The sequence below is a fragment of the Triticum urartu genome, chromosome 5 (genome assembly GCF_003073215.2).
Source record: "Triticum urartu cultivar G1812 chromosome 5, Tu2.1, whole genome shotgun sequence".
Lineage (NCBI taxonomy): Eukaryota > Viridiplantae > Streptophyta > Magnoliopsida > Poales > Poaceae > Triticum > Triticum urartu.
The window spans coordinates 651,376,471-651,391,459 of NC_053026.1; the positions used below are offsets into that span (position 1 = coordinate 651,376,471).

At 46.9% G+C, this 14,989-nt stretch overlaps 1 pseudogene; it reads right to left on the minus strand.

Moving 5' to 3' along the window:
• Positions 1-5,789: 5,789 nt before the first annotated feature.
• On the minus strand, positions 5,790-8,230 carry LOC125506485 (annotated as a pseudogene).
• Positions 8,231-14,989: the final 6,759 nt, after the last annotated feature.

The window sequence follows — 14,989 nt, forward strand, 5'->3', positions numbered from 1 at the left end:
CTCACACAAAAAAGAAAGAAAAACAAAGAGATGGAGAAAGAAGAGGAAGGGGGCTACTGGAGGCGGAGTGCATATGCGGGTGGAGTACTACACTTGTGGCTACTGCATAGAGGCGACGATTCAATCCTGTAATTAAGTTACTACGGAGTAGTAATAAAAGGACATCGATCAAATCAAATCTATCCAACTAATGAGCTGGTCGGAATAGATACGATTGTCTCTTGCTGCATGGAGGATATTGAGCCATGCGCCCTTGCTTGCTTGTCGGGATCGAATCCCACATGATCCCACGCACTACTGTCTGCATGCATGCTAGTCCACACAGGGCCACTTCTAGATATTTCTAGCTTTTCTAGGTCATTCTCAAGCAAAAAAGAGATGCTAACAAAAAGGTACTCCGAGGGAGACAAACACAACAAAATGGAAACCATGGCAATATTAAAACAGAAAATTATGTACTAGGTGTGAAACAATGTCATGGGCAAGCAGACTAAGCTGGCAAAAATGATAATCAACAAAAGTTTCCCACACAAAATATATAGCTGAGAGTTTAAAAAATACACTGGTTTAAAAATTAAACCAGACGAAGGCATTAACCGGTCAATTTGATCATTCCTGCTATCATGCATGCACATTGATGACATGGTGTCATGTGGCCATTGCACGACTTCGATCCACAAATCAAAAATTTCAGGGTGCGGAGAAATGAAAAAGAAAAGCAAAATAAAGAAGCAACAATTAATTAATACTTCAATTGATTGATGGATCTTTTTTAGTTCATGGTAAACAATATGAAAATTTCCCTAGCTGCAGCTTTTATATTTTAAATTTTATAAGAAATTTTATAAGAGAGATATACAAGTGGAGTATGTGTAAAAACTTTATGAACAAAAAGAAGAACGAAATGTTCATAAGCTATGAAATCCAAGCCTTAAACCGAGTGGCATATTTTTCTTGTAGCCGTTAAACCAAGCATGATCATCACATTCATAGATCATACTCATCAGAAGTGTCGTGGCTGGGGAGGTGGCTGTTTCTCGGGGATTGGCAACGACATCACTTGGTGTCGTGGAGCTGCCAGCAGCTTCCTCGAGTGTCTCGTCTTCATCAGTGTTCTTTTGTTCCTGCTCAAATGCTCCTTCATGTGCCTCTTCTAGGCGGTGCCTTGAGACTACGCCGATGGCACATAGGTGTCATGGCGTCGGCCTCGCGTGACCTTTCGAATGCGTCCCACGACACAGGTGGTGTCGCAGTGTTGTGCAGTCTCGGTTCCATGTAGCCTTTCGATTGTGTCAATGGTGTAGTGTCATGGTTTGGTTTGCTAGGCTATGCCCTTCGACTTTGCCGGTGGCACGCATCCATCGTGGCATCGTTTCGGCCTCGCGTGACCTTTCAAATGCATCCCACAACACAGGTGGTGACGCAGTGTTGTGCAGTTTCGGTTGCACGTAGCCTTTCGATTGCGTCAATAGTGTAGTGTCATGGTTTGGTTTGCTAGGCTATGCCCTTCGACTATGCCGGTGGCACACATGCGTCGTGGCGTCATCTTGGCCTCGCGTGACCTTTCGAATGCACCCCAGACCACAGGTGGTGTCGCGGCGTTCTGCATTCTTGGATGTGCGACACCTTTCGATTACGTTGGCGGTGCTGTGTCATGGCTTGGTGTCGGCTGGCAAACGCCGTTCGATTACACTGGCGGTGCTTTTGTGTGGTGTGGTGTCATGTTATGTTTTCCCTCTTTATTTCTCCCATGTTTGTGTATTGTTGGTGTATGTTGCTTTTGTTTTATTTCTTCTCATCCTCCCCTGTATTTATGGTTTACTCAAACCTATGCTCTACCCCCGTTGAAAATTCGCAAAAAGCGCAGGAACCAGCAGGAGAGGCTGGAGCCATGGAGCGTCGGAATCAGCCGCCTTTTTCTTCTTTGTATAAAGCGGAGCGAGACGGTCTACATAATCCTGAGCTTGCCGGACTAGGCGTGTGGGCGACCTAACCAGCACCACACCTTGCAGCATCGATCCATCGTTCTCCAGCCACCATGACTAGCTAATGTCTCCCTTCTCTTTTCCATTGCTGCCCGCCCTGAAATGGAATCGAAAGCAATACTACACACAGAAAGAAAAGCGTCAAGTATTCTTTATTCCGATGAATGGATGCCATCCACCTCGATCTTGGACTAGACACATAATATTTCGCCATGTGACGCAGAAAGGGACAGACAGCATAATCCATAACATGAATACACATTTAGGTCATACACATTATTGGATTCGAGGGCCTGGTTCATGTCAAAACTGTTACGGTGACTCGGATCATCACCGGTAAATATTAATGTGTTTCCTTGGTTTCTATGTCCAGCGGGTTATCCTCACGAACGATACTTGGACAAAACATAAATGACATGGAGGACATGTGGTGCGGCTTTGCTTTCATCAGCAAATTTTGATGGGTATAAGAAAAAAAAAGCTACATCATATTAAGATGCTTATATGGAGCTTGTCGTCAAAGTGTTACTATCCTTGGTTTACCGTTCAATCAAATGTGTCTTACTTGTTCATGTGGATTCTCTAGTAATCAGTTCATTTGTTTCAGTAATCAGCTAGAAACATGTGTTCAGTGTATTTAATACTGAATGAAGAACCTGTAATTCCCTTTGGGTTTCTAAAGGGGTTTGCCCATCGGTAGAAGGTGTGTGCATGCATAATCTTCCATATCATGTTGAAGCCATCAACATTAATTGTTGTCAATCTGAAATCCAAAATGGCTTATCTCATGGACTGCTAATCTCATTAGCGACATGTCTTCACAATTATGTTCATATCGACTAGTGCATCAACAAGATCCAATTTTATTATGTTGCGGCTATTTTTCCGCCATAACGAGTTACAAGGCTACAATAATGATTACCATGCTAATAGTGAACGGTACATTTTGCATATAATAAAATACAAATTTTAATGCACTAAACACTTCAACCACTTTGTGTCAGTGCTCTAATAGTAGTAAATATATAGTATCCTCACCAGTATGGGGCTAAATTTTAAGTTATGTCAAATCAATCTGGACCGTTGGACCAAAATCCAACGGCTCCACACCTTATTCCTCTCCTAGACTAGTGATACTGTTTACCTCGTGAGGACGGGGCGTCGACCCCGTTGGCTGGGTAGCTGAGGTTGCTGCCAGCCCACCCGAGTTCGAGTCCCGGCACGGACGCGCGGTGCTCACGGAGTTTTTCCTATAAAGAAAAGCCAACGAGGGTTAGCCCTTGGGTTGGTCTCATTTTTTGATACTGTTTACTTCATAGTCGAGATTTCTTCTAGGCAAGCCCCCCCATCCTCTCGCCTTCGGCTAGGTCCTGTCCGAGCCCTAGCCCATGACTTGTGTCATCTCCAAATCATCATCTATTTCCAATGATAATGGTGACACCACTATGCACTCACACATACACATGATCGATCAAACGATGGACATACTAAGTAAGTAACTAGCTATATGGGTTAGGTTAAATGAACAATTGAATGTATGTACTTATCTCATAGATGAAGGATATATTTAATAAGTACATCCAACAGCATAAGGAACACATGATTGCAATAGAGATAGGACATGAGCTTTGGATGGTTTGCAACTATTACGATATAGTCATGGTATGTTTACAATTTTCCATGCAGGGTAATTGCTCAAAAAAGAAACATGGGTTAAATATTTCTTGATCTTAATTAGTGATGGTAGCCGAGGGTAGCTTCCTTGTAATCATGGACATCATCTCGTCATCTGTCAATGATTCACACCAACTTTGGGGCGGGGGACTTTGCTGCAGTCTCCAAATCATGTTCTTAGAGCAACTCTAACTGCCCTTAAATTCAACTCCTCAAATTCAAATTATACACAAACATCTCATTCGAAGCTCAATTTTAAAACTAGATTAAAACCACATATTAAATAATTATAGACAGCCGTCCATAACACAATGCCATAGTTCATAATTAAGTAGATAGCACTCAATTTAGAGCTAAAGTAAACCTAAAATAACCTACATTATGCTAAAATGAACACTAATCGGAGTTGGTGACGAGTTTTATCACCGACGATCTGCTGGAGCCCGATGCCTGGCCGTTGTGGGCGCATCTGCGCGTCTTCGGCAGCCGCTAATCGTCAGCGTCAGCGTCTTGATTTGCAACACCCTTGGCAGCACAGTGCTCCGCCACCGCTGGCGGGTCAGTGAGGAGGGCGGTGACAACCGCAATGTCAACTTGCTTGGCGACACGGTGCTCCTCCTCCTTCCATAGTTGGAGGGGCACCACTATGCTGTCACCGTGTATCGCCGCTCCTTCGTCAGGTTGCTCACCCTCACCCCCTCCTCCTCTGATGATAATGATGATTCAACGCTAGAGTGGGGCTGCTCCGTTCCACATACTTCATCTCGTCGATGGCTCCCCGCACGACGATCCGTGGGAGGTTTTAGCATGAGTAAGGCATAGCATGTGAGTGGGGAGCAGCGTCACCATGGTGACGGCAACGACCAATCAAGCGCCAGGAGTGATTCGGGCAACGGCGGTTGAGAATCCGGGGTCGACGGTGATTTTGGACCAGATTCCGGTGACCTTTGGGAACCACGACAAGGAGGGGATAGGATTTGGGTGAGGCGCCAGTATGAATTTATAGCGGTAGAAGGCCAATCAGCCGTCGTGCCGATGGTTTTGTTGATTTTTTTTCAACAAGGGCTAACTTAGGATTTGATGATGAGTGGGGTGGCTCTCTCAAATTTGAGGCAAAAATGAATCATTTGAGAGTTAACTCATCAAATATATGAGTTTGAGACTTCGGTTAGGTGCAGTTCGACTCCTCAAAAGATGACAATTTGAGGAGTTATGCCAATTTGAGGGTTCGGCTAAACATGCTTTTCCTCACCCTTAGATATACGGGGTAGGTTAAATGAACAATTGAATGTATGTACTTATCTCATAGATGAAGGATGTATTTAATAAATACATCCAACAACATAAGGAACACATGATTGCAATAGAGATAGGACATGAGCTTTGGATGGTTTGCAGCTATTACGATATCGTTATGGTATGTTTACAATTTTCCATGCAGTGTCTCATATTCTATTCAAATGCCTTATTCATACACTGTGAAGATATTTTACCTATGAGAAGGCCACAAATTAATTATCTGACATAACTTTGTACTCCCTCTGTAAACTAATATAAAAACATTTAGATCACTAAAGTAGTAATCTAAACACTCTTATATTAGTTTACGGAGGGAGTAATATGCAAGTGGTTACAAGGTTCAACCATATTTGGTGAATTAAATATAATGTTTTCTCCTCAAAATATGCATTGTGCATCGTTGGCTGTTTTGATGGCTTAATGATAACACCCACATCCATTTTCAAGATAGGATAACAAGCTTTATACAGAAAGTTCGTCCGTATTGAAATCTGAGTCTGTGATGACTTTAGTCGATGGGTTGCATATTATTTTGCTAGTATGATTAATATAATTCCATACAAATCAAAACGGCAACCATACTACACAACTAAGTAGCTAGCCTCCTTAAATTACATGCTTAAATGAACATGTACCATAAGAATGCTTGCTTCAAAAAATACATTTCGTTTGGTTGATCCATTGACCATTTTATATAGTCAAATCAACACAATATCTATGATGATTGATAAACAACTGAGTTATTTTTTATCTTTGATGAAATACTACTTCATTAATTGTGGATCCATCACGAGTAAATATGTGATCAGTTTTGCTAGCTTGTGTTACAATTTACTGGAACCATCCGAGGTCAAGTTACTATGATCATAGGGCGAAGCTGGTGGTGCGAGTGGCGCAGGGGCTTCGGGTACCTTGACGAAGCGGCCGTTTACCCGTGGCCTGAGTTCAGCGTAAGCTTTTCTGGACTTGTAGCGGATCTTCTTGTCATAGCGCCGCCGCTTCCTCTTCGCCCTATACCTCATCACCTTCGCTTCTCTCTCGTGCATTTGCATTGTGGGATGACGGGCAGCCACCACCATCATCTCTGTGTCAATAGCCATGATCAGTTCATTGCTAGTCAGGCTGGTGAATGCATCCCTGCATAATGGCACCTCTGAACAACAAAAGGAAACAAAACAACCATAAGAGCTCAGTTATATAATTTTCTTGCAGGTAGCAGTTATGTACTTTGTATTCACTGTTATGAAGTACTCCTTCTTAACGAGTCCCTAACCAGAACTTGATCCGGCCCATTTACATTCAGGGATTCACTGTATTGTAATCGGTCTATTTTTTTAGATGGTGGAAGAGATTACTCTCCTGGCCTCTGCGTCCATAGATGCACGCAGTCCAAATCCTAAACCCTAAGACTGCTAGCAAGTTATTAAGTAAGCAATTTCCTGATGCAAACTAATTAAAAGGAGCCTGTTTTGATTTCACGAGATTTTGGTCCTTTTTGGATCTCCTGATCTTTGATCAGTTTGAGAACTCCCTGGAGCAATCACCCGGTCGCTACCCAAGTTAGGAGATTAGTATCAGCTATTTTTTTAGATGGTGGAAGAGATTACTCTCCTGGCCTCTGCGTCCATAGATGCACGCAGTCCAAATCCTAAACCCTAAGACTGCTAGCAAGTTATTAAGTAAGCAATTTCCTGATGCAAACTAATTAAATGAAGCCTGTTTTGATTTCATGAGATTTTGGTCCTTTTTGGATCTCCTGATCTTTGATCAGTTTGAGAACTCCCTGGAGCAATCACCCGGTCGCTACCCAAGTTAGGAGATTAGTATCAGCTATTTTTTTAGATGGTGGAAGAGATTACTCTCCTGGCCTCTGCGTCCATAGATGCACGCAGTCCAAATCCTAAACCCTAAGACTGCTAGCAAGTTATTAAGTAAGCAATTTCCTGATGCAAACTAATTAAAAGGAGCCTGTTTTGATTTCACGAGATTTTGGTCCTTTTTGGATCTCCTGATCTTTGATCAGTTTGAATAACTCCCTGGAGCAATCACCCGGTCGCTACCCAAGTTAGGAGATTAGTATCAGCTATGAGCTATAGGCTTGAAAAGTTGTTAGGAAACTAAAATACAAACATTCAAATCAAAATGATCACATAAAATGCTCCCCCCCCCCCCCCCCCCCCCCTCTTTCACATCTTCTAATATATTCACATGCAATACTCGTGCATGTTTCAAAAATAAATGAGAGAGGGTGCATGGACCCAACATATTAACAAGAATATGTGGATACTCCTATATGAGATGATTATATGGACCCAGCATATCAACTACAGAGGAACCTCTTATCTTCAGCACATCAACATTGCTTCGACCTACGGAGGAACTTTACCTTTTTGTAGGGGTTGGGTAGATGAAAATTAACTGTGATTTTCGTTAGCAGGAAGCCGGTCCGTGCGGACGCATCGATCGGGAAGAGATGGAAAACTTAATCAGCTGTACTACTCACGATGGTGGCTGTTGTTGGCAGCGCCGGTGGCTGCAGAAGTTGCGCCATGTGTCGGTCGCCGGTGTCCACCCCCAACTTGAGCCTGCTACTGTTCCCTGCAGCTGGGGGTTCATGAAACGGCGTGGATGTCCATGCTGTGCGGTGGTGGTAGTCGTCCGGGGGTAGCGGTGGGTGGTCCAAGCAGAGCCATGATACTGGTGGCTCGCCGTTGCGCTGGTGGTAGCCTTGGCCGCCGAAGAACTGGTACTCGTGCTGGTGCAGCCTGTTCTGGTGATGATGAAAAGGCGAGATTATGTGGTGGTGGTGGTGGTGAGGGCAGTTGCTGGTGCCGCATTGGCGTTGTGGTGGCGTCGATGGCAGAAGACCTGGCACGGTAGATGCAACAGTACAGTTCTGAAGATGGTTTGGTGGCAAGTGGCTGCGGCGGCCTCATACCCGACAGGCGTCCTGGTTGAGGAGTGCACCGGATTAGTGGGTGCCCCATATCCGGAAAGCGTCCTGGTTGGGACCTCATGTCTTAGATGTTTAGGTTTCGCTGCGAGGTCTGTTTGATATTAGGCCTAGATTATCAGTATCCCTTCATCAACTAGATAGGAGTAGCGACAAATGTTGCCTAGACGGTGGCTTTAGTTTTACTGTTATATGACTTTATAAAGTTTTGTGTAAATAATTGATAAAGTGGCTGCATGCATCGTTCAGATGCAGAGGCCGGGGTTCTCCTCCATTTTCAAAAAAGAAAAAAGTTGCTGGCGCCGCATAGCATGGACATATATACTAAGCTCCAAGTTTGTTTGTTTGTTCGTGGTACGGTGTGATCTGGTGTGTAGAGGAGAAGATGGATGGAGGAAGAAGAGGGAGCTTAGCTTGCTTGCTAGTAGTGGAGGAGCAGCTGAGAGCGATGACGAGTACTACTACTGCACTTGTAGCTATACTCCTGCAGTGCAGTACTGCATATATCTAGCTAGGCAGGCAGCTTTTTTTTTTAGAAAAGGAAGATGACCCTCGGCCTCTGCATCTGGACTATGCATACGGCCACTTTATTAATTATTCTCACAAGACCTTACAAAGTCATATAACAATAAGACTAAAGCCGCTGTTTAAGCAACAAACTGTCGCTACACCTATCCAATTGATGAAGGGGCGCATATAACCTGGGCCTAATACCAAACAGACATCGCAGCCAAGCCTAACATCTAAGATCTGAGACCCCAACCTAGCTACTTGCCGGGTCTGGGACACATACTGGTCCGGCATGCTCTCAGAGGCCGCCGCCGCCAACTGCCACTGCTCCATCTTCAGAACTGTACTGATGCATCAACCTTACTCGGTCCAGCTATCGTCGACGCCACCACGGCGCCCAACGGCACCTCCTCCCTGCGCGCAAACAGCCATACACGTCGCGGTCGCCACTGATACACCTCAGCGCCATGCTGCCACGTACCACCAGCCGACACTGCTTGAAGCCCTTGGAGGATTTGTCGTGCGTGGCACCTGCCGACCAGGCATGACCAAGCGTAGCACCTGTCGGTCAGGCATGACTTGACATCTCCACCGAAGCTCCGTGCAAGACGAAGCCGCTCCACCTCCTGTCTCTGACTTCCAGCGCTGCTCCACAAAACGACGCTCCCAAAAGAGAAACGACACCGCGGTGCTGCCATCGTCCGGTCTGGAACACCAGATCCTAGGGTTTCCCCCGGAGCAATACGAGTGGGTCGACGGTAGTCACATGATGATGCCTTCATCAAGGTAACGACGTGGAACGCTGCCATCGCCCGCCGTCGGCTTGGTTTTCACCGGCAACTACGTCACCCCAATCGCAGCTGGTGCCAGATGACGGATCCCGAGATCCGAACACCCAGCCTTAGGCCGACCACCTCTGACGGAAGAGATGACCACCACCGCCGGCTGCACTGGTCAGAACAGATCTGATCGGAGGTGCCGCCGACGAGACCACCATTCCCTCCACGCCGCCGTCGCCCGATCTGAAGGTAGCATGCACGCCACGCAGCCAAGCCGGCCGCCGTTGACGCAGCCGCCGCTGCCGCCCGAAGAGCCATCCGCAGCGCCCGCAACCCTGGCCTCCGCCGCGCCAAGCCGTCGCCGTCCGAGGACGGGCCGGCCTCCCGCCGCCTGCCGCCATCCGCCGCGCTGCAGATCTCAGATCGGTCGCACCACCACACGCCTTGGGGTCCTCCCCACCCCGGAGATGCGCAAGAGAGGAGATCCCCCGCCACCGCCGTCGGCCCCTGGGCTTAGCCCGGCAGCGTCTTCCGGCGGAGGAGGAGGAAAGGGAGGAGGAAATTTGCGGCGGCGGAGGAACGGGAGGAGGAAATTTGCGGCGGCGACGGCTAGGTTTCTAGCCGCCCGAGTCGCCCCAGGCGGAGGACGACGCGGGCGTCGGGCCTGGCCAGCTAGGCAGGCAGCTACCAGACGAAATATTTTGTTCCGAGAATTACTGAACGGCGATGGATCGAATCGACCCAACTAATGAACGGGTAGGAATAGATACCAGCGATCCCTTGGTTGTTATTTCTTTCTTACGTGCATGTTGCGGAGCCATGCAGCTTGTTTGTCTTACTAGTCGGGAAGGAATCCCCACATGATTTTATGTCCACGCAAGGCCACCGCTAGATATTTGTCGCTTTTATGTGTCCTTGTCAAAGCAAGACTGACAAAGCACATAAAGGCATGGCCAATGGGTAGCCTCAGCCTGTTGCCCCGCAGGTACACGTAGGTTCGGAACTAGGTTCGGACAAAAAGGTATAGCCTCGCGGTAGGGCAATTTTGACTATTTTAATCTGTGGACGAAATCAATTCACCAAATGAACTGTCCGTGAAACTATTTCACAGCATTGACCCTTTTGTGTAGCGCCCGCCACGCAGGTGCCACACCCTACGGTGCAGCGCCTAGCTCGGGGGCGTTGCACCTCAGTCCACCGTGGCAGCCCCTGGGCCCGCACCCAGTAGTGCAGCGCCTCAGAGCTAGGCGCTGCACCGTAATGTGCAGCGCCCGGCCCGCAGGCGCTGCACTGTGACTTAGATGCCAGCCGCCCGCTGCCCCCCCCCCACCCCACCCATTCGTTCCAGAGGAGTTACAGAACAAGCGGCCGGCGGCTTCCTCCTCTCCCCCTCTCAATCCCCTCTTAAAAAATCTTCAAATCTGACGATTTGGCCCGTGGATTCCTTCACCAATCCATCCTAGAAGGTACTTTTCTCCGATCCCCTTCTTTCTATCCATAGAATATATGCTATTTCGGAGATTTGAGAAACCCTTGTTTGAATCTTGTGTGTATTAGATTTAGGGAATTTTTGTTTGAATCTTGCATGTATTAGATTTGGGGAACCCTTGTTAGACTAGAATGTGGTTTGGATACATAGGTTGACATGTTATTTATATAGTTTGGATACATAGGTTGACATTTTATTTATATGGAAAAGATATTTGTATTGAATCTTGCATGAGGTAGGCTTAGTTTAGTTTATTGAAATTACATTTGTATTGGCAAGAATGGTTTGGATACATATGCTTTGTATTTTGCATCTAGTAGGCGTACTTTAGTTTATTTGTATTGAAAAGATAATCGTGTTGACAAGAAAGCTTTCTTTCAAAATTGTTAGGATGGTTTGGCTTCTCGATGATCACTGGGACAAACAACACCGGTCGTACGCTATGACGGTGGAGCAGCGGGTAATAATGAAAGTGGCCTGTTTTATGAATTTCGTATTTATTTCAAACACAAATGCCCCATATGTAATGTTATGAATTGTTTGTTTGTAGGCGCTTGCACCTTTGAAGCTTCGTTCTCACGGGGTCACCCTTGGGTGGATGCGCTATGATGAGCAATACACACCGTATGTAAGGGAGACAGGACTTCTCCCTTTCATTCATATGGTCAGACGGTCGACGCCACCCAACAATGCTCCAGCACTCACCGCGCTTATTGATCATTGGCGGCCGGAGACACATAGTTTCCATCTACGGACCGGGGAGATGACAGTGACGCTCCAGGATATTGCTATGATCACCGGTCTTCCTATCGATGGGAATCCTCTATGTATGAGCACCGATTCCGATGGGTGGCGCGCGCAGATGCATGCCCTTATCGGTATGGTTCCTTCGGAGCCTCCAGAACCAGCAGCAGAAAACAAGAAGGAAAGAGTCGCAGCCGGTGCTACTTTCACGTGGATTACTGAGCACTTTGGTACTTGCCCACCGGAAGCTGATGAGGACACGGTCAAGATATATGCTCGTGTCTACATGTGGTATGTGATATCCAGGACTATGTTTGCTGATGGCATAGGCAAGAATGCTCCATGGATGTGGTTGAAGGCGTTGACCGTCTTCGATAGCAAATGGAGTTGGGGTTCGGCGACACTGGCTTACTTGTATAGACAGGTATGAAGTTGTTTCTTTTTCACTTCATTGCTACATTATGAATGCAATCTTGCTCTTAATTGAACCATGTTCTCTTTTATGTGCAGTTGGACGAAGCCTGTTGTAGGTCATCTGGAGGTATTGGTGGTTGTTTGCTTGCACTTTCCATATGGAGCTGGGAGCGTTTGCCAGTTGGACGTCCGAAGAAGGTGAAGTACGATGATTGGGACGACAAAGGCGACCTACTACGGCTACCCACTTGGGCTTACAAGTGGGATGTGATAAATGAGACGACAAATGATCCCTCGGTCATGTACAAGTTGTACCAGAGTGAGCTTGACGCGATCACGCCTGAGCAGGTGAATTGACATGGCATAAGTGATTATGATGCTTCTATTGCAACTCGATATCAATTTTGCATTCTATCCCATTTTGCAGGTGATACGGGAGCCGTATGGAATAGGAGATAGTTTTGGTAACCCTTTAGAGTTCAGGCTGAATCCGATGTGCACTAGGGATAGGGATCTCTGGCGTATGCGGTGCCCACTCATATGCAACTGGGCGGTTGAGCTTCACCTCCCACATCGAGTGCGCCGTCAGTTTGGTTTGTTCCAGGCACATCCGCCGGAGTGGGAGGACACGGACAAGTTGCTACACGCGTAAGATATAATTAACCTTGAGTACTTAGCAGCTTCTCGGCGGTTTCGATGCTACTAATATTATGTTTCTAACTTGCAGGTTGGATAGGAAAAGGCAGCGGAAGATTAAGGATTGGGCCAAGCATCACAGAAAGTATGTCGTACAGTTTGCGCTTAGTGTGGAGCAAGCTAGGGCTGGAAAAGGAGTCCAGCTTCGTGAGCACTGCCCTGTAGCGTTCAACAACTATCTCACATGGTTTCTTGCAAGTACCCGTGTGGAGGTATGCAAGCCGGCGTATGCTGAGGAGATTTTGGAAGAACCCACTGTTTTTGATGAGGTATCCCAACACCAGTACAACGCATTAGTCAGGAAAGGCAACTCAATGATCCCTTCAGCTCCAATGATGAACTTTTTTTGTGGCCATGACCTTTGCATTCCCCACAACGGGAGCTCTCACGAGGCTCTTGGAATTGATCGTTTCCCGCTTCGCGGCGGCCACCATGGCCCCATCCGTCCATGTCGCCTCTAAAACGCTTTGTTTTACGTCTACCACGTTTAACAACCTTCAACTCCGGATCCGACCATAGTTGAACTCCATGGTACTCCGGCCATTGTGATTGGTCAAAGTATGGGTGAAAGCGGGGAGCCCATGTTTTCTTGACCGTCATGATTGAGAACTCCAACTCCCTCATGGTGCGTGGGTGATTGATGTCCACATTTCTAACGCGATCGGTGGTATACAAATGTGAGCATGGGAGATGAAGCAACAATGGCCTCCCGCAAGAGCAATCACATTGTGTTAACGACACCTTGAAAGCCCGACCTCCATGTTGCCGGCCATCGTTTGTGGTTCCTCCTGGCTCTTTCACTTCATACTTTCACTCTTCGTTGTCATATAATATAGCTTCTTTTGAGTCCGCCTTTCGTGATTGAAATTCTAACCATTCATCAACCTTGGGTGGGAACTTGTACTTGTACTTGCGCGGGTTCTCACCCGCTATCTGTGCATCAGTTTCCATTGAGTACTTTAGAAAGTACGCATTCATCTTGTCAAATGTGTATTGAACTATTGCCGTCACGGGTAATCCACGTGCACCTTTGAGCACCCTATTGAAGCATTCGGCCATATTGCTTGTCATTTGACCGTATCTTCGGCCATCTTCATCAAAAGCACGTGCCCACTTGTTCCGGTATTGAATGTGCCTATTGAGAAAGTCTTGACCCCCGGCATCAAGCTTTTTGTGTGCGAGCAATTTGTTCAACAAAGTGGCGAACCGCTTCTCGGAGAAAGCAAGACAACAATCTTGAAGATCATCGACCAACTCCTTAAGGCCACATGCCCTATAGAAGTTCGAACAAAAGTGCCTCATGCACCATCGATGGTGCAACGGAGCATGCCCGGGAATGTCAATCTCCAGTGCGTTAAGAATTCCTGCATGCCGATCCGATATGACACAAATTTTCCTTTGAGCGGGTAACACCTTCGTCCTCAAAAGACGCATAAACCACTCCCAGTTGTCATTGTTCTCCGCCTCAACCAAAGCAAATGCCAATGGCAACACCCGGTTATTGGCATCACTTGCTATCGCAACCAACAAGGTGCCCTTGTATTGTCCGGTCAAGAACGTGCCATCAATGGAGATGACCGGCCTACAGTGTTCGAAAGCCCTCACGCATTGCTCGAACGCCCAAAATGCACGGCCAAATACTCGGACTTTCTTTCCTTCATAAACCGTTGTTTGGTGCCCATGAGGCTCGACAACATGAACCATGCCCGGGTTTGTGGCGGCCATGGCTAACAACAACCTAGGGATTCGGTTGTATGCTTCCTCCCAAGTACCATACAACATCTTAAATGCGGCTTACTTCGCCTTCCATGCCTTTCCGTACTTCACCTTGTAATGAAAGATGGCTTTCACAAGGTCAATGACATGTTGGACGCTCATTGTTGGAAGTGTGGATATTGAGTTGGAGAGCCTGTAAGCGATGAACTCAGACGTGAGTTGTCTGTGGTCTTGGGACACAATCTTGCCATCCACCCTTTTGCCTCGGCACATGTGAGTTGGCACACAACTCACTACGTGCCAAGCGGGACCTCCTTTCCATGGTCTTGCACGCACAATCCACGGACATATTTCATCTTCACATGCACATGCAACCGTGTAGCGCACATTGACGTCCGAATGCACCACCTTGTGTGGATGATAATGCGTAACCGAGTAGTTGTCGAGCCACATCTTCAATTCCAAGAAGGTTTCGAACTTACACCCTTTACCAATCCGGTTCTTGTCGTCTCCCAAATCACGGTGAGAGCTTGGCCTAACCCCAAGAGATATAGATTTGCCACCATCCACAACGGCTTCATCCGCGAGACTAACATCCTTGAACAATGGTGTCTTGTGATCCCGACCGAATACCTTCTCGAAAGTTTCGGCCTCCTTCACCGTGAACCCCTCCTCATCAACTTGTTCATCGGGACCTTCGTCATCCGAATCCGATGCATATGCACGGGAA